We start from the raw sequence: 18301 nt of genomic DNA on the forward strand, positions 1-18301 counted from the left end.
TTAGTAATAGGCTGATATGCAACATTTTCAGAAACCCCCATAGGCTGTACATTTGCCTCATTGGAATTTACATTCGTACTTCCACCACTGAAAAGAGGCAACAAAGTGTCATAAATGTCCTATGAGCTGACATTACTGTCTCTATTACATGACAGCAAGGGTTGAACATAATCTTCCACAAACACAACATCCCGTGAGACCAAGATACGCTTTGCTTACGGATGATACACCCTTTAACCTTTGATTTTAGCACTATAACCCATAAAAATACATTTGACATCCTTATGATCCAGTTTTTTGTGTTGTGTTTGTGGCACCAAAGCATATCCCAAACAACCAAAAAGATGCATGTGCTCAATAGAAGGCTTTCTATCATGCCATGCTTCATATGGAGTAATAAACTGCAAAGCTTTCATAGGACACCTGTTTAGTACATAAGTGGCACACATGATGGCCTCAAGCCAAAACGAATGCGGCAAAGCTTGACTTTTGACCATACATCATGCCATTTTCGTAAGTGACCTATTTTTCCTCTCAACAACACCATTTTGTTGAGGCGTATAAGGCACTGTACATAGGTGTTTTATCCCACAACTAGCCAGAAATGCATTAAATTCATGAGACATATACTCCCGCTCTAGATCGGAACGGAGTGTGCCTACAGTACATTTTGAGACGTTTTCAGTCATAGCTAGAAATTGTTTGAAGCGCATAAAAACTTCAACTTTTCTTTAAGTGAAAATACCTATGCATGCTTGGAGTAATCATCAATGAAAGTCACGAAGTAAAGGTAATTGCCTAAGGACAAAGTTTGCATGGGCCCACAAACATCACTATGCACAAGCTGCAACCTGCATGTGGACCTAACTGAACCATCCTTTGGAAACTTTGAACACTGCATCTTACCCAAATACAGCCTTCATAAACATGTTTGAGAGGTGCTTCAAGAGGTGGCAAAGAAGCAAGCATATTAGATTTCTGCAAACGCAACAAACTGGCAAAATTTAGATGACCAAAATGTGCATGCCAAAGTTTTTCATCTGAAATAGCCTTTGAATCCACAACTGCATTTGCAAAATTCTGCCCACACTTGTCATACAAAGTGAGCTTATATAGTCCACAGCATAAAATGTCATATTTCATCATCGAAACTGAGATCATGTACTTTACATCTGTCACCCACAAATTTGACTACAAGACCAAGTCTAGCAAGAGCAGATACATATAAAAGATTCTTCTTGATTCCAAGTACATAAAGTGCATCAACAAGTGTGAAAGAACTGCCATTTGCACCAATAAGCACAATCTTTCCAACTCCTTAAACCGGATAAGAGGCATTGTTGGCACAAGTAACTGAATTCTTGTGAGCGACACACTCAAGAGAGGTGAACAAATCACGATGTGAGGTAATGTGCTTTGTAGCACCACTATCAAAATACCACACATGTGAATCTGCAACAATTGACATGCATGCATCATGGACAACAGGATTATAGGTACACTATGCACAAAAAACCCATTCTACATCAACATCAACATCGTAGTCTCCTTTCACAGAAGACTCAACAATAGCTGCATTTGTAGTGGATCCAGCATTTGTAGTGGAACCACCCTCTTTCTTCTTAGCCTCTTTGGCCTTCAACTTAGGACACTGCTTGATCGAGTGATCATTAGCTTTACAATAATGGCAACGCATCTTCTTTTTGCCCTTATCACCAAAATTTCCAGATGAATTGCTGCCAGCAAAAGCATTAGGAACAAGTGATTTTCCACTTGCAAAAGAAACATAAGAAGTGGTTGCATTGCTCTTACCACCCTTTTTTTGAGCAACAATAAAAGCCTGTTCAACTGCACGTTGTCTAGTCCCTTTTTTTTGGAAAGTGACTCTTGCAACAACAATGTACAAAATGCATCAAACTTGACAACTTCAGGATTTCTTTGGGTCATAAGTCTCCAAGTACTAGCAAAAGTTTGGTAAGAGTCTAGCAAGGCATCAAGAATAGTTTGCACAAGGGAACTATCTGAAATGACTTCACCTGCAAAAATAAGTTGCTCATTGATATCCTTGACACTAGCAAGGAAAGTGTCCAGAACATCTTCCTCATGCGCAATCTTTGACTCTAGCTCTTTACGAAGCAATGCGATTTTTGCCTCATTGTGGCTTGCATAAAGGCCAGCCAGAATATCCCAAGCCTGTTTTGTAGATTTCACTGAACGAATGTGAGGAGTACGCTTCACAGACAACGCATGAGCCTGCGCATCCTTTACATCCCAACGAGCTTGCTTAGTTGCAGGCAAAACAACTCTAACTGCAACAATCCTTGCAACAAGACCTGCAACATCCTCAACGTCGCCTACATCCTCAGAACCAGGACGTACACCAATGCCCTGCACAATAATCCAGACGCCCTTCGACACAAGAACATGTTGCATCATATAATCCCACATAGGGTAATTGTCCCCATCCAATCTGTTCTCAGCAGTAAACATCTTGAACACGTCTGTGTTGTTGTCAACCATGGTAAATGCTGCACTTGATGTGAAAACTGTCTGAAAAGAGGAGAAATGAAGCAGGAACAACGCGTGCTATATAGCACAAACCGTAGAAGATTATAAGGGACATGTTATGCAAAAAAATGACACTGACAAAATTTTTGGACAAAATGAAAAAATAGCCTATGCAGTACTACCTGTAGTGGAAACGGAGGCCAAAATGAACGCTCGCCAAAGCTCACTGTAATTGGAGAAAGTGAGCAGGCATGTTCTGGAGCTGTTGGCGACTAAGCCTGGAGGACGTAGCCTGCTCTGATAGTGATTGTTGGAATTAGGGTTGCAGGAAAACACACACAGCTTGGAGAAGACGAAGGAAGCTCAAGGCACACAACAGAGAGTGTATATGTGCTTGAACATGAAAATAAAGAATTGGTGTATAAATTGGAAGCATTTATAAAGGTAATGATAGGTGTACACATGGAAACATTGATGATAGGCTAATAGAATGCAAAAAATGCACTTCTTTTTGTACTGAATTCTATGTTTAAAAGAAAAATTTTGGGCTTACAACAACCATAGGCTTTGGACAAGAACTCATTGATGTTTATGAAAAAAATAGGCTTGTTGCCTAGAGATTTTTGTACCTTGTGTAAAATGGGGTTCACTTAACAAATATCTGGACAAATTGAACACTCCTTTGGCTTTGAGAGCTTCTCATGACCATATAGTCAAGAGTTGTGAGTGTTTTTTTTCCACATAAAGTGTGGTTTTAGCTTTGAGTATTTTTATTTCCAAAACCCTAAAAGGGACACTTTTATGTCCTGTCAGGTTACCAAACTAATGCTAAGGTAGCCACTCTCTAAGAAAACACTCATGCATTATGTGCTTCACTGAATCGCAATGTCAAGTCCATTTCTTTCGCTGGTCTCCAAAAGCACAATTGATAACTTATTGTTCATTCACCTATTTATATGACTTTTATCATCAATTTGAAAGCGAAGAAGGTACAAAAATCTACAAGGATGGTATGGATCGCTATTGTGGGACACTAGAAGAGAGACGAAGCGAGTTCAAGGACATAGTTCCTATGGACTATAGTGGTGATCGATAGTTTGACAATGAGGGAACCATGTACTTAGTTGTGCAAAATCCCTATACCATGGACAAATGGGGATTAACAAGCACCAAGGAGAAGGTTGATGTAAATCCTAAAGACAAGCCGCCAAAGCTGGACATCCCTAATTCAAGCTTAGGCGAGTGAATATGGCCACTCAAGTCAACACCACCAATACATATGTATGGTTGTAGAAGTATGACAATGGAGAGCAAATGCTCTACTATAAGTGTGACAAGCCCAACATTTGAGAGTTATCGGAGCAGAATTGCTTGTATGTTTTCACATATGAAGAGGGAAGAGTTACTCAAGTCATAAAGTTTGATATTTATGGACGGAGATACTTTGCTTAGATCGTAAAGACCTGGAGAGATATACGTACTTTGGAGGACCGCTTTGTTAGTACTATGTCACTCCTAGCACACATTGACCAACTATCTTAGAGTCGATGCAAGAAACCGAAAGAGCGAGTCCTGTGAGTACTAGAATGGAAGATTTGTTTAGTTGACCACACTTTTCTATACCTTAGCCAATGGGATCCTTACGTCGTTCGAGTGTTCCAATGACCACACATTGAGATAGTGATGCTCCAGACATATCCACACTAGGACATGTAATACCATTGTTCATCATTGGTTCTCAGATTGAAAGGCAACCATTAGGCATTGAGCAAACACCTTCACTTGTGCTAATAGCGAGATAGCTATATAAGCATGGAAATGATAGAATACTTAGGCTATGTATAGAGCCAATGGAGAAAAGGGTGTACTTGAGGCGGGATCATGTACAAAAGATGGGGATTCACAATGTAAAAATGCAAACATTTTAGAGATTGATGAGACTTGAAGTGTATTGGCCTCATATGTAGTGGAGTGTTCATGACTATGATAAGGAGTTTTAGAAATAGTCCTTGAACGCACACGATATACATAATTTACACACAGTGATCCCCTCAAGGAAGTCGAGAGCAGACTGGGATCAAAGCTACATTCAACTCTTTAGGCATACAAGGTAGCATACAAAACAAAACTGGATACAAAACCTTTCAATTTAGTGTTTGTGATCAATGCTATATTGCCCTTAGAATTCTTGGCTCTTACACTACGAGTAGCCAAGGACTTAGGATGGATCGCACACAAATTGTTGGTTAGGGTTGTCCAACTAACCAGGTCAGATGAATTGTGACTCAAGGCTGTTGCTACCATATATGCGTAAAAAAGACAAATGAAGGAGTTTCATGACCAGCACATAATCAACAAGGAGTTCCAAAAAGTGACTATGTATTAGTCTATACCTTAAAGCAACACTTCAAGAAATTGAAAAAGCAAGGTAATGGCCCATTCGTGATTAGTGATATATCACTTAGTGGAGCCGTAAAACTTGCGACATTAGAGGGAGAGGAGATGCCTAATTGGATCTATGATTGCAGATTGAAAAAATATCATCTACTCTCATTACTGACATGTTATACAAGATTCATCAAGCAAAGAAACAGAAGCAGTTTGCTCAAGCCATCCAAGGCCATGCCAAGGAGGAAGAAAAGTTTCAAATTTTGAAGCACAAAGAATGACAAAACACATCCCCAATTAGACAACTAGAAATCCCAATTCCCCCTATCAAAACAATTCAAATCAAGCCAGATTGACTTGATGTATAGATGTACGAATCAATATCCAGCTGGTAGATGGAACAATAGAAAGAGCATTTGTATAAACTGGTGCATGAGACAATGCCATAAAGTATTTGACGTACTAAAGTCGTCAGATAAAAAGGTGCCGCCAAATAAAATTAAGCTCAGAGCAGTTAACAAGGGGACAATGGTCAGCTTGGGACAAGCCAATGCATCAATCAGCATCAAAGACAATCAACATTCACATAAATTTCACATCATGGCAGACACTGATCTTAATGAATCAATCATATTCAGAGTCTCATGGATGCGAACTTATAAAGCTGTGCGAGATTGGCAAGATAACACTCTGAAGTATAACCTTAAGGGCACGCCGTATATGTCACTCCCTTGGCACATACAGATCATATTTGGAACGTACATCCATCACAACCAGTACCACAACTCGGAATCAACAACCATCTACACAAAACCATGGAAACACATCAAACAAGTTTGGATAAAGAAATCAATAATGGTGACCAAATCAAAGCAGATATGGCTACCCAAGAAAATACATTCAAATTAGTCTTCCAATTTAGTCCAATCACAGTAAAAAAGAAACAGTAACAACTCAAAGCAGTTATACTTGGTAGAACAAATCCACAAAGTGGATCAAATCTCCATCAACTCAACCCAAGTATAAATGGATTCCAAAGTCAAACTCCGAGAAACCATCAATTTCCAAAATAGAAACCAATAGAAACCATTTTGGTAATGGTAGAAACCAGTTGAAACTTATAGAAAGTGTTCCAGAAGGATGAAGGAACTTGACTTCTTGCTCCCAAGTAGGCTACACTAAAGAGGAGAGAGAAGAAGGGGGAGGGTGTTTGGAGACAAAATAGTGCACATATTTGAGAAACAGTGAGATGGTTTGAGAAGATAAGAGGCAACATACTATTTTACTACATTCTTATGAACAAATTTGAATACATAGTCCATAATTTTCAACACTCATCCTCCTCAACAGCCACTCTATCATGTAGCTCAAGATGTATTGGCATGCTGTTATATACCACCTCATAAACTTTTGATGACATTCTATATAGACTATTGAAACTATCCACTTCTTCCATGGAAACTTTTATGGCTCTCACAAGATTTGAGTATAAAAGAGCAAGTGGATTTTGCCGGAGGAGGGTGTACGTTCTTCCATCAACTACTCCATAGAACATCCCCGTTACAAAATAGGACCCCCTATCAATAGCATTTTCCCATCCATATTACATGTGTCTTGGCCCTCTGCTTTGACTCAATGCACTTGGGAACGTAAAACTTTGCACCTTCATCATTGTCTGGTTCTACATTGACTGCAAAGTTGTCTCCAACTCTGAAAACATCACTCAAAGCATCATGATGGCCTGCGTACAAGGGCTCATAAACATCCTCTTGATCATCACTACCTAATGCATCAATGGGGACAATAATATGATACATCTAGCTTCCAACATAAGCCTTGTTTGGCATCTTCTCCAAGCCTCTTGCAAGCACCAAGTGCAGAATCATGCTAGCCACCTAAACCTAAGCACTTGGGCATTGTGAGGATTGTATCCATTAACACTACGAATGGAGCAAGATTGAGGAATAGCTTCACAATCCCACTAATGTCACGGTCTACATCCCCTTCTTTGATCTCCCAAAAAACCCCACCTTCTCCATTTGAACCTGAGTACTTGAGCCTTTGAAAGGCCACGACGTCTCTGGCACATTTCATAGCTACACCTACCTTGAGTTGCTCCCATGTCAATGCTCTCTTAATGACTCCACCTGCTCCATCATGTTCTCCCTTTCCATGAGCTAAACAAAAGAAGTTCCATAGCATTTTAGCACATGTGAGCTATTTATATCACACAACAAAGTAAAATGGTCGCTTTGCCTTGAAATGCAAGCATAGGCAAAACTTAGCGAGAATGATTCTCCCAAGTTTGATACTGAGAAAGAAAAAATGGCCAAGGTTCCATATTCTTCAGCAATTTGTAGTCTAATGTACACCATGGTAGCCACGAGACAGGACATTGCTTTTTCAGTGTGGGAGTGGTTAGTAGATTTATGGCAAATCCTGGTAGAAAGCTTTGGGAAGTAGTGAAGCATATCTTGAACTATCTGAAAGGTGCGAACAACAAGTGTTTATTGTTAGGTATAGGGTGGAAAATCAAGAGAGCCATTCATGAGGATGCAATTTTTCTAGATTAGAAATCATGTACAAACAACCTCATATATAGGCATGGAGGGTGGTGTAGCTTCTTGACACAAAGGAGGTTGACACATGGGCTTCTAGGTGTCATCACATGCATAGAGTTTGTGGATTTGTTACTCATGGCTATCAAGGTGTAAGAGGGCTTGCACACATGAGTGGATGAAGATGGGGTTTACTTTACAATCGCCCCCCAAACCCAGATTCATCCTAGGTATGTTCAGATACATCATGGCTAGTTCTCAAAAAAGGATACATTAGCTCATGGTTCAGAAGAACATTCTTAGGACACATGAGATCACATTTGGATGCATCAAGACATGGTTCTACATAGATACATCATGCTCAGTTCACACTTGGATACATTCATAAGATAGGGTTTTAGGGTAGGTCTTAGTCCATATGGACCAATGTCTAAACCCTTACACTGTTTTAAAAATATATTACTTTATTGACAAGTTTTGTGCAGACGCCCTATGCGCTTGGTTGATGTCGTTTTTGTTGATTCCTTCATTAGGTTCAAAACCGGGTGGCCACATCTCTTTAAAATTATTGTAGTGGTGGTTGTAGAGAAGTTGACTTGCTATGCCAACATCCTTGGCATTGCTGACAACTTGACATCTCCATATCATCATCTTGACTCATGGTAGTTGACTTCAATGAGTTCTTAAAATCCCCATCTTGTAAGTGTTGGCTACTGGCCATAAAAATAATCATCATGAGATTTAAAAGCCTTTTTGATGACGCCGTAGGAGTGATTTAAAGTGCTGAGTGCTTTGCGGGAAAATTGGATTGTGACACGCTGACATAGGAGCAGGAATGTGGGATGGCAACTACCGGCTTGGCCTGGTTGGCGATGTTCGATGAGCCTGTTGCGTGGGCTATAAACATTGGCCATGAGCAATCATTGGTAAAAGCCAAAAGTGATGAGTGGATTGCCCCCTCGATTATACCAAGGTGTGCTCGGCTTCAGCATGAGAAAGAGGTATGTAGAGACCAGAAACTAGGATTATTTCCGCCTCAGGTCCAACTTCAAATGCATGCCAGTGAAGTGGCGAGTTGCAGCGCAGGTTGAATTGGTGAAGCCAGGCTCGGATTGACAGAGCTGGGCTGGTGTAAGCCGAGCTCTGAATGACAATTGATCGTCGTATTCCTGAGCAACAATGCAAAGGGTTGACTTGATGGATCGCAGTGGGTGCAAGGGAAACACGGTCAAAAAATAGTGTAGGTAGGCAAACCGTTGGCAGTATTGGGCATCAAAAAATTGATGTGGCAAAGGATAGCATGTCTTGGATAGGGCTGCCAATAAAATTTAACAGTTGGCTTTAGCACATGCAACAACGTGGGCTATTGGACAATAGGGATTGGTGCCAATTTCCAAGGCTTGAAAAGCAAGCGTGAAGGTGTCAAAACACTCCGATAAAAAATAAATCCAATTTAGACTTTGTGCACTAACTGGACATGTGTCAAGTTCAAATGCAAAAATAATATTTTCTTCCCAATTTAACTCTTCTCCAAATGGGGGTAGTGGTACATGTACATATTCCACACACTTAGAGTTAAACAAAAATTGGAAAAATATGCAACCAACCTTATATGATAATATAAAGAAATTGAATTGATCCCCTAGTTAGAAGAAGAACTAGATGATCTAGAAGGGAGATTATGCCTAAGTAGCCTAGGACCTAACACGCTCTGATACCAATTGTTAGGTCTAGGGTGGAAAATCAAGAGAATTATTTATGATAAAAAGGATGAAATTTCTATAGATTAGAAATCATGTACAAACACCCTCATATATAGGCATGGAGGGTGGTGTAGCTTTTTGACACACAGGTTAACACATGGGCTTTTAGGTGTCATCACATGCATAGAGTTTGTGGCTTTGTTACACATGGTTGTCAAGGTGTAAGAGGGCTTGCACACATGAGTGGATGAAGACCTTGGGGTTTACCTTACAATTATGCTTTTGGGAATAGTGATGCATCCATTGTGATCAGTTACACTGATCAATATGAAAATCTCTAAGTATTTATCGTGCTGTTTTATCGCGTTTTGTAGAGAGAAGGTCTAAACTCGGCTGGAGAAGGAAGACAGAGGAGGGCGGTTTTTTTTTCCTTCTATTTAAACTATTATCGCAAGTTTTTTCGCGTTTATTACCTCATCTATTACTGCTTCTATTACCGCGTTTATTTTTGAAAAAAAATTAGCGCTTAAACTTTCAAATTTTGGCTTAAACATCCCCCTCCCCCCTTAAAATTTTGGTGTTTCCCTCCTCTTAATAAAAATTAAAGAATATTGTATGAAATTTTCAATTTTAAAAAGAAAAGAGAAAGAGGGATAGAGAGAGAGAGAGGGGGGGGGGGAGGTGATAATAAGATTACACTTGGTTACAGCTAAAATAATCATTGTCACTTGATTAACATAATTGAGCATGTTCATAAAATTAGAGAGAGGAAGAGGGAGAAGAGATAGATGAATGGATTACACAACCAAGAAAATTCATAATGCAAAATGTTTATGAATCTCTTCCAAAAGATCCCTACATGAGGCATCATCCAATTCCAAGCCCATGGATCCTAAATCAATAAAGAGAGAAACGGAATTGTCGTTTGTGGATGCGTTGGCTTCATCATCTTCGAATTCGTCATCCTTCATCTCATTATCTCCATCATCATAATCATCCTCGCCGCTAAGACTTGCCGCTGTCGGACTTGATTCATTGACCTCCCTCTCCTCTGTCTCCACCTCATCCAAAGTCGGAGGTGGAAGAGGGTCAAAGATGGTCTCCACTTCATTAGTGGAAAAAATGGTTCTCCCCCGAGGTGTTACGGGAATTACAAACCAAAGTTTTGGTTGGTGGATTGCTGGGATATAGATGACCTATAAAAGAGAAGCTCAAAGTGAGTAACATTGGTATAATTAATGCTACAAGCAAATAATAATAAAAAAGATACATGCCACTCACCTGCTCACAATTGTGCGATAAAACTAAATTGTCATACGTCCCTGTGTGATGCACACTAGATTCCACCATGTAGAGGCCATTCTCATGTCGTCTAGACACGTTTGCAAACCACTTACACTTGAAGATGAAGGCATGAAAGGTTCTAAAATTAACCTTTAGTATCCTTTCAATAGTTCCATAGTACCTGGCTTCATCATCGTCTGTGTCAAAGTTGCCAATGATGGAACAATCCATGGTGGTTCTACGCTCATCAATGTGGCGCATACGAAAGTGACGACCCTTTGACCACATAGAGTTAAAGGAAAGGCACTACAAAATAGGAAAATATATTTTATCAAATAAAAATTAAAGATAACACAAAAAAAATTACAATATAGTTTACATATATAAGTACTCTACCTTTGGTACGCAACCTTGTGCATACTCCCATTCTTTGTTGCTGATGTCTTCTCCGCGCGCTTTTGCTTCGGTCATTCTCTCATGAATCCACTCCTCCGCACTAATGAGATATGGGAAACATGCAAGGTGTCTAGGCACCTGGGGGTGCCCCCTTCCTCTATGTGCTTGTTTCCATGCTTCTCTCTCTTGCAAACGCCTTGCCTTTGACACTGTCCACAAGTCCACCTACTTGGTCATAATCTTTGCATTGAGAATACAAAAGTTATTGACCACTCGGGATAGATTCATATCCATGTTAAGTAGTTTTTCCTTTCCACTTGGCAAGTGTGAAGTCAGCCTTGCATCTTCCTCGTCTGACTACATGCGAGGAATTGAAGGATCAACTTGTGCCAAATACTCTGATATGTAAACAAATGCCTCTTGCACAACCCACCTTTTGGCCATACATGCCTCTGATTGAGATCGTAGCCGCACAAAATCTTTGAGAGTCTTTAAAAACCTCTCTAAGAAGAACATCCATCGTGCGTGCACTACTCCACATATAGAGATCTCCTCCACCACGTGAACCAAGAGGTGAATTTGACTAAGAAGGACCAATCAAGGAAATGCATCCTGAATGGCATACACAGTTTCTGTTGCAAGTGTTTGAGTAGTAGGGATAACATCTATTTTAATTTTCTTGGAGCTCACAAATCTGCAAGAAAACACACAAAGATACACTAGTGCTTGTTTGAAATTATTGTGTATATAAGAAAGGTGTAGCTGAGTGGAGTCTTATGGTGTACCTTACTAGCTCTCCAAGTTTAAAAATAGCATCCCTGACTTTCTTGTCTCGACATATACACATACTCACCGAAAGAATGAACTACAATGTAAAATAGGGGAAGGGAAAGTGAGAGAAAGTCATACACACAAACTATAGATAGAATAGGGATAGGGACATTACCTGAAGCATCTTGTGCCAATCATGGGACTTCAACCCATACAATTAAACGCTTCCACCCTTCTTCGCTGTTGTGAAAGCTCCCTTTAGCGACCTCATGTATCCTGTTGGTGTGCGAATAGAAGCAATGGTACCCTTCACTTTGTCTAATTCTTCTTTGGCTAGCATCCATGGTGCTTTAGGAAGCACAATCTTTCCATTGGGGACACAGTCTGGAGTAGAAAAGGCAGGGAGACGTTTCAAAAGCCTCAAATCCTCCCTCACACCAAAATAGTCCTTCTTGCCAATAATGTGGTCCCATAGTGTTTGGGCTACATTCTTGAATATGTGCATGGGATCCAAGAGGTGTTGTATTTCTAAGTCCTTCCAATATGGAAGCCTTCAAAATATGGAATACCTTGATATTCCTTTTGGTGGAGGACACAGAGTCTGATTGTTGTTGTGGTGCTCTTCCCAAATGGTTGCCTAATCTCCCAGCGTGAGCTTCAAAGGGGTCTTCCCATTTGTAGGAGCCTTGTGCTTGCTATACCCTTGGGGTAAGAAATGATGGTTGTTTGGATAGATTACCTTGCACAAAGCATCGGGCCTCTCTGTCTCCAACGATGGCCCGCAAGTAGGACATGCATTGTGCCTCGATGTGGACAACCCTGCATACATATCATATCGTTAGGGAGACGAGTGAACTAAAGGGAGAGAGAAAAAGAGAGAGAGCATGAGGGGGTTACTAGAAATCTCGCCAAGCCCAGGATAGGTCGTGCATAGTCCACATAAGGATTCCCCTCACAATGGCTTCTCTCTCCCCCTTTGCAAGTGAGACATCAACAATAGGAATGCCTCTCCATAACTCCTCCAATTGCTCGATGAGGGGCTTGAGGTAGACGTCAAAATTTGACACTTTGTACTTTCCTGGCACAAGTAAGGAAAGAATCATAATGCCCTTCTTGGTTGTCTCCCATGGTGGAATATTGTAGTTGACGATCACCACAGGCCAAGTGCTCCATGAAGTAGGCTTAGTGCCGAAGGGGTTGACACCATCACTTGCTAACCCAAGCCTCAAGTGTCTTGGCTCCAACCCAAACTCTAGCCATTGAGTTTCGATGTGTCTCCATGCAGGTGAATCGCCAAGGACATGCATCATTCCTTCATTTGAGGGGTGGTTGGTGTGCCACGCGAGAAGCTCCATGGTAGACCTGCTTTTAAACATGTGTTGAATGTGAGGAATTAATGGAAAATGCCTCAATACCTTGCGAGGTAGGCGCAACCCGCTCACTCCGGTCTTGTTTCGTGCCTCCCCGCACATGGAACATGAGGTAGCATGTGCGTGCTCATTGCGGTATAGCTTGCAATCATTGACGCATGCATGGATATGCTCATACTCCATTCCAAGTGCAGTGACATACAATCTAGCTCGTCGACGATCTGGAGGCATGTGGTGATCTTTTGGAAACATTTTGCCTAGCAAACTACAACAAACCATGTATTGGTACAATTGCTAGGAGACGGCAAGGAATAGCGAGTGAAGAGTATATAAAAAACCATATTTCATACTTACCCAAGGAGTGCATCGACACTTGCATTGCTCCGACCGAATTTCACTTGCAAGTTGAGGACTTCCCACGATGCCCGAAGCACCGAGTACTGTGCACCGTCGCAAAGAGGTGTTCAGGCACTCGCCATCAATCTATCCTCCGTTGCCATTGCCCGTTGAGTGCAGGGCTGACAATCCTCCTCGCACTTGTCGTGCTCATGAGCTAGTAACTCATCACACATGTCAAACACATGCTCATCCTTTGCCTCAAAGTGTGAGCTGTGGAAGTAGAGCCAATAGGAGAATCACCATGCGGTGCACCCAAATCGTCCAATAGCTCTTGCCTCTATCGTTCGGCCTTGCGCACCTGTGCACCACCACCGAACATAGACCAATGGGGCACCTCCTCAAGCGATGGGTGAGTGGTGCTCTCGTCTCTCCGAGCGCTTTTTTGAGGATACCAAAGTCCTTAGTTCTCCACGTGCTCCAATGCAATGCACCTCAAGCGAGGGATTGCCCTTTTGCACTTGGCGCAAGGACAAGGGAGTTTTTCCTTGAGCCATCGATCGTGCTCAAGGCCTCCAGGAGGGCCACGTCTATCCCAATCGATGTCTTGCACACGCAGAGAAAGTTCTAAATTCTAATTAAAAAAATACACGAAATTAAATTCAAAGAGAATAAACAACAATGTGCTAAAATTATTTTTACATAAGGTGGACTTAGAAAATGCAATTAATAAACATCTAAAAGTACTACAAAATTAAATACTCATAAAAAAATACAAATATATAGAGCCTCACATCGACGACACCTCAGTCTATGGCCCCTTCTTATCGTCCTACTCTCCTTCCACCGTAGGGTCCCACTCCCATCGCATCACAGGGTCCTAGCTACTCCATTCCACTCCTGCTTCGCTAGAACACCGTCGACAAACTTCTTCTAGCAACGCGCGTCGACGCTCGTCTCAAGGCAGGGAGCGCCGTGAGAGACAAAGCGACAACAGATCTTGTGGCTTTGCCTATTTTGGTAGTGGTGGGAGAACGGAGTCCCCACTTTCAGAGCATGCCATCCCTGATGCAGAGGACAAGGATACTAATGGACCCATGCCAGACACGCATGGGCGCTACTACAGGGCTAGATATGGTGACGAGGTGGACTTCTGTACAGCACAGGGCAGGGCATTTCGACGCCATCTACAAATTCTTATACATTCAACGTATAAGAAATGTTTTGTAAAGTTTAGAGACCAAATGCCCGATCATGCACACTACATTAAGGACGCGCTGCTAGCTAGAGTTCCAAATGCCCACGATTATCATTTTTCACAACAGTGGTTGGAGGGCTACATATTTTTTTTTTGGAAAAACAAGCAATCCAGTGTGCGGCGCGAGCAGCCAACCAGGTTAGAGATCCAGACAGGAGCTATCGCAGTGGAACATGGCAGACGCGGAGTGGGAGTGGGCACTGCAAGAAAAGAGCGATCATGCGGCGACAACAACGCGAAGCTCGCACCACACAAACTCCCACGCACTATGGCCTAGGAGGCAAGGCAGCGTGGAAGGACAAATATGTAAGATTGATTAAATTATAACATTGATCAGTGATTTTAAAGATTCTAATTGATGATTTGTTATTGTTATTGCGAACTTAGGAAAATATCACTCTTAGTCCACCAACCACACAGATGATCAAGTATCGAAAGCAACATACATAATTTGATACTTGGCGATGGTTGTTCGAGAACAACCACATCTCTCGCGAGAAATTCGACGCGGCGATTGGATCACTACAAGCGGTAAGTTTAAACAAGTAATTTTGTATCAATTGTTTTGAGCTGTTGATAATTGTTTAATTTGGTTTGGGTTATGAAAAGCCAAGCAAATAACCAGAACGAGACAAGATTTCCATTCCCTTCTTGGACATATGTCCTAACCGGCTATGCCACAAAGAAACGTTCGGCTGCTCGGTTACATTGATTACATTTTTAGAGACATTTGATACATAAATCATGTAAAGTCCTCCAGACTTTACTCCATGTGCTATTGTCATAGAACCCTTGGATATCTTCCACATGTTCTGTCCAAAAGTGGTGACGTAGCCAGCATCATCAAGTAAACCTGTGTTGATCAAGCTCTTTGTAATTGCGGGAACATGTCTCACATTCTTCAGCGTGAAAGAAGAGCCATTTTGAAACTTCAATTGAACATCTCCAACACCTAAGATCTCACATGTCTGCCCATTGCCTAGCCGAACATGATCTTTAGTGGTCACATAAGAAGTAAAGACCTTCTAGTTTTAATATGATTTTCCGATACTTCAAAAGGTATTGTGTGTGAGAGAGGCCAAACATGCGGCATGCATCCCATGCTAACCAATCCTTATCTTCTTTATTAGAGTCCAAAAACTCTTTGAAGAAAGAAGCTTGAAACACAGCCCAAGCAAGACGGAGGACGAGCATCTATTAGAAATTTCATCCACCACTTATAGGCCTTGCCTTTAAGAGATAGACTTGTTTCCATAGCCGTCTTTATATCCAAGGTGTGTGTCAACCTAAGAATATCACTCCATTTGTGTAAAAACATATTGACCGCATCCTTGTTGCGATCACGCTCTTCCTCGTGAAACTCGGGAATGGTGATATTCTTAAGCAATGCATTGCTACCTTCTGCATCTTCTGAAGCACTTGTCTCTTGGACTCCTTGAGTCGTGCGAACTTGGTTTCCTTGAACCGTGCCACTTGTGACTCCTTGAGCCGTCTGTGAATTCATAAATTTCACAAGTAGCTCAGAAAGATTTGTAACATTTGCATTGAGTGCAGAGAGGGTGTGTTCAAGTACGCTTTGGCGATTTTCCAAAGTTTGAAAGCAGCCATATCTACAAGGCCATGACCTCCTAGATCATCATCGTCATGCATATTAGTGTCAGCAGCACCCGTGGTGTCCTGATTTTGATCTATGTGCTCAAAATCAAAAGTGTGTGTAGGTGGGATATCCTCACTGGCCATGGTAAACACACACTAATGTAAAGAGATAAAAAAAAACATCAACTTGTACCTTGTAAAGCTTTAAGTCTTTGTGGTTTTTATGCTTGGCGATTTGCGTCGGATGCGAACCTCACCTTGCAAAAATTGTAGCGCTTCACGTGTCATTCGTCGTAAGAACACCCTCATGGATTCTTCACAAAAACTCGTCACTTTTGTGAAGGCTTTCGTTCACTTTGAAGCTACCTCCTTGAGGGAAAAAGATTTTTTTGGGAGGAAAACTTGCCTTCCTCCAAGAAGTGAAAAGGAAGGGTGAAACTACTTCCTTAAATTTTGAAGCTTTCCCTTTCCTTCTAGCTTTCTTGTCAACACAAGAATGCTATCTTTCCTTGTTATACACAACAAGACTCAATAGCTTGATAGTAAAATATTGGCCTCTTACACTCATGGGGTGGGTTCAACCCGCCTTCATGCAAGGGTTAAGCGGGCCTTCCTACGTGTGCATCCAATGGAAGCCTTCAGAGTCTCGATGCCGTAGAGTTGCCGGTCGACTTTGCCTTGGTCGCCCGCTGTGGACGGCATAGGTGGGGCGGTTGCGGCAATCCACTTTTCCCCTTTCCCAAAAATAGCTCAAATACCAGTGAAAGGATGGTGGTAATGTGTGTGCTAGTCTCCACCCAACCGTGCTATCTTAAAGCCTCCCCCTAGCTTACACACTGTACAGCCGTGCAGGTGGCCTTCCCGTAGGACCCATGTCCTTACATTTTACCTTCACATTCCAGGGACTTATAGAGTGGGACAAACTCCTCCACATTTGGAGTACCATATCTCGCCACCTCTCTTTCGTTGTCCTCCTCCGCTACAATTAGAAAAGCTCCAAGGTAAGAAAGCTCTTTGTGAAGCACCTCAAAGACATTACCTAGATCAATGGGAGATTCTTGATTATCTGGAGAGTTCTCCTTGCGGTAGAAGTTGCTCCACGCTAATGTGTTTATTCGCTTGCACGTGATCACAAAGACTTGTTGCTAGCCCTCATCCATCGACCTGGGGGCCGAGGGCAAGAAAAATTTTTGACGAGGCTTTATGGGAAGTTTGATCATAGGGAATGCAGCGGATTGGAAACTTGGTGTGGCTTGGCTCCTGCTAACATTGGGCTCACTTCAACAGTCAAAAGTTCTTGGGGAGTGTCCTTATGAGTTCCCATCTTGCCAAACTCGAGCACTTCATTATCCTTGCTACTCCCACCTTCTCTTTGCTTTGCAACTTCAACTTCCATGTTGGACGGTTCTTTGAGTGAAAGAGGTCGCTTGTGCCTGTTCAACTTTATCCTCTTTAACTTCCCACCATTCAGATGGAAGTCTCTAACAAAGTGGCCGAACCCATTGCACTTAAAACTTGCTCCAAAAAAAGAGGGATCAATTTTAGATCTGCACCTACATTGATTACCATGCTCTCTGGAGGAGGTTTATGTACATCCCATCAAATGCACTCTTTATTTTCCACAGCCCCCAACTTTTTGTGCGCTGGTATGAACATAGGAATACCCAAGGTACTTGCAAGGCCTCTGAGGTTATCCCACAACCAAATTGGTAAGTTGACAAAATCAACCCACATGGGGCACAAATCCTTGAAGGCCTCTAGGGATTCAAAAGCATGGTAAGATGCAAACTAGGGAGTGATTGCGGTACAATGGGCTTTTGGCTAGGATCTTGTTAGTTGTGATATATGGTTTCGGCCCTAGGCATCGACGCTTCATACCATTCAAAAGGGGTCTGCATAGGTGAATGCTTATACTCATTTTCCATAAGAATGTCAAAAATATACATTAAAATTCAAATTGGCTACACTACTCTCCTATGCCTATGTTCTGAATGACTTGTATTGAAAGATATCAAAGATTGCTACTACATGAGGACCTTGCCCACCTTTTCATGGAATGCCCGACAATTAGAGGCTTGGCAGGGAAGGTGTGCAATTGGATGCAGAGAACGTGGAAGATAGTGGTTTTCAAGA

General features: G+C 41.7%; 1 pseudogene; it reads right to left on the minus strand.

Moving 5' to 3' along the window:
* Positions 1-6476: 6476 nt before the first annotated feature.
* Positions 6477-12781, minus strand: LOC147451117 (uncharacterized; annotated as a pseudogene).
* Positions 12782-18301: the final 5520 nt, after the last annotated feature.

This window comes from Adiantum capillus-veneris, chromosome 9 (assembly GCF_014529385.1).
Source record: "Adiantum capillus-veneris isolate H3 chromosome 9, ASM1452938v2, whole genome shotgun sequence".
NCBI lineage: Eukaryota > Viridiplantae > Streptophyta > Polypodiopsida > Polypodiales > Pteridaceae > Adiantum > Adiantum capillus-veneris.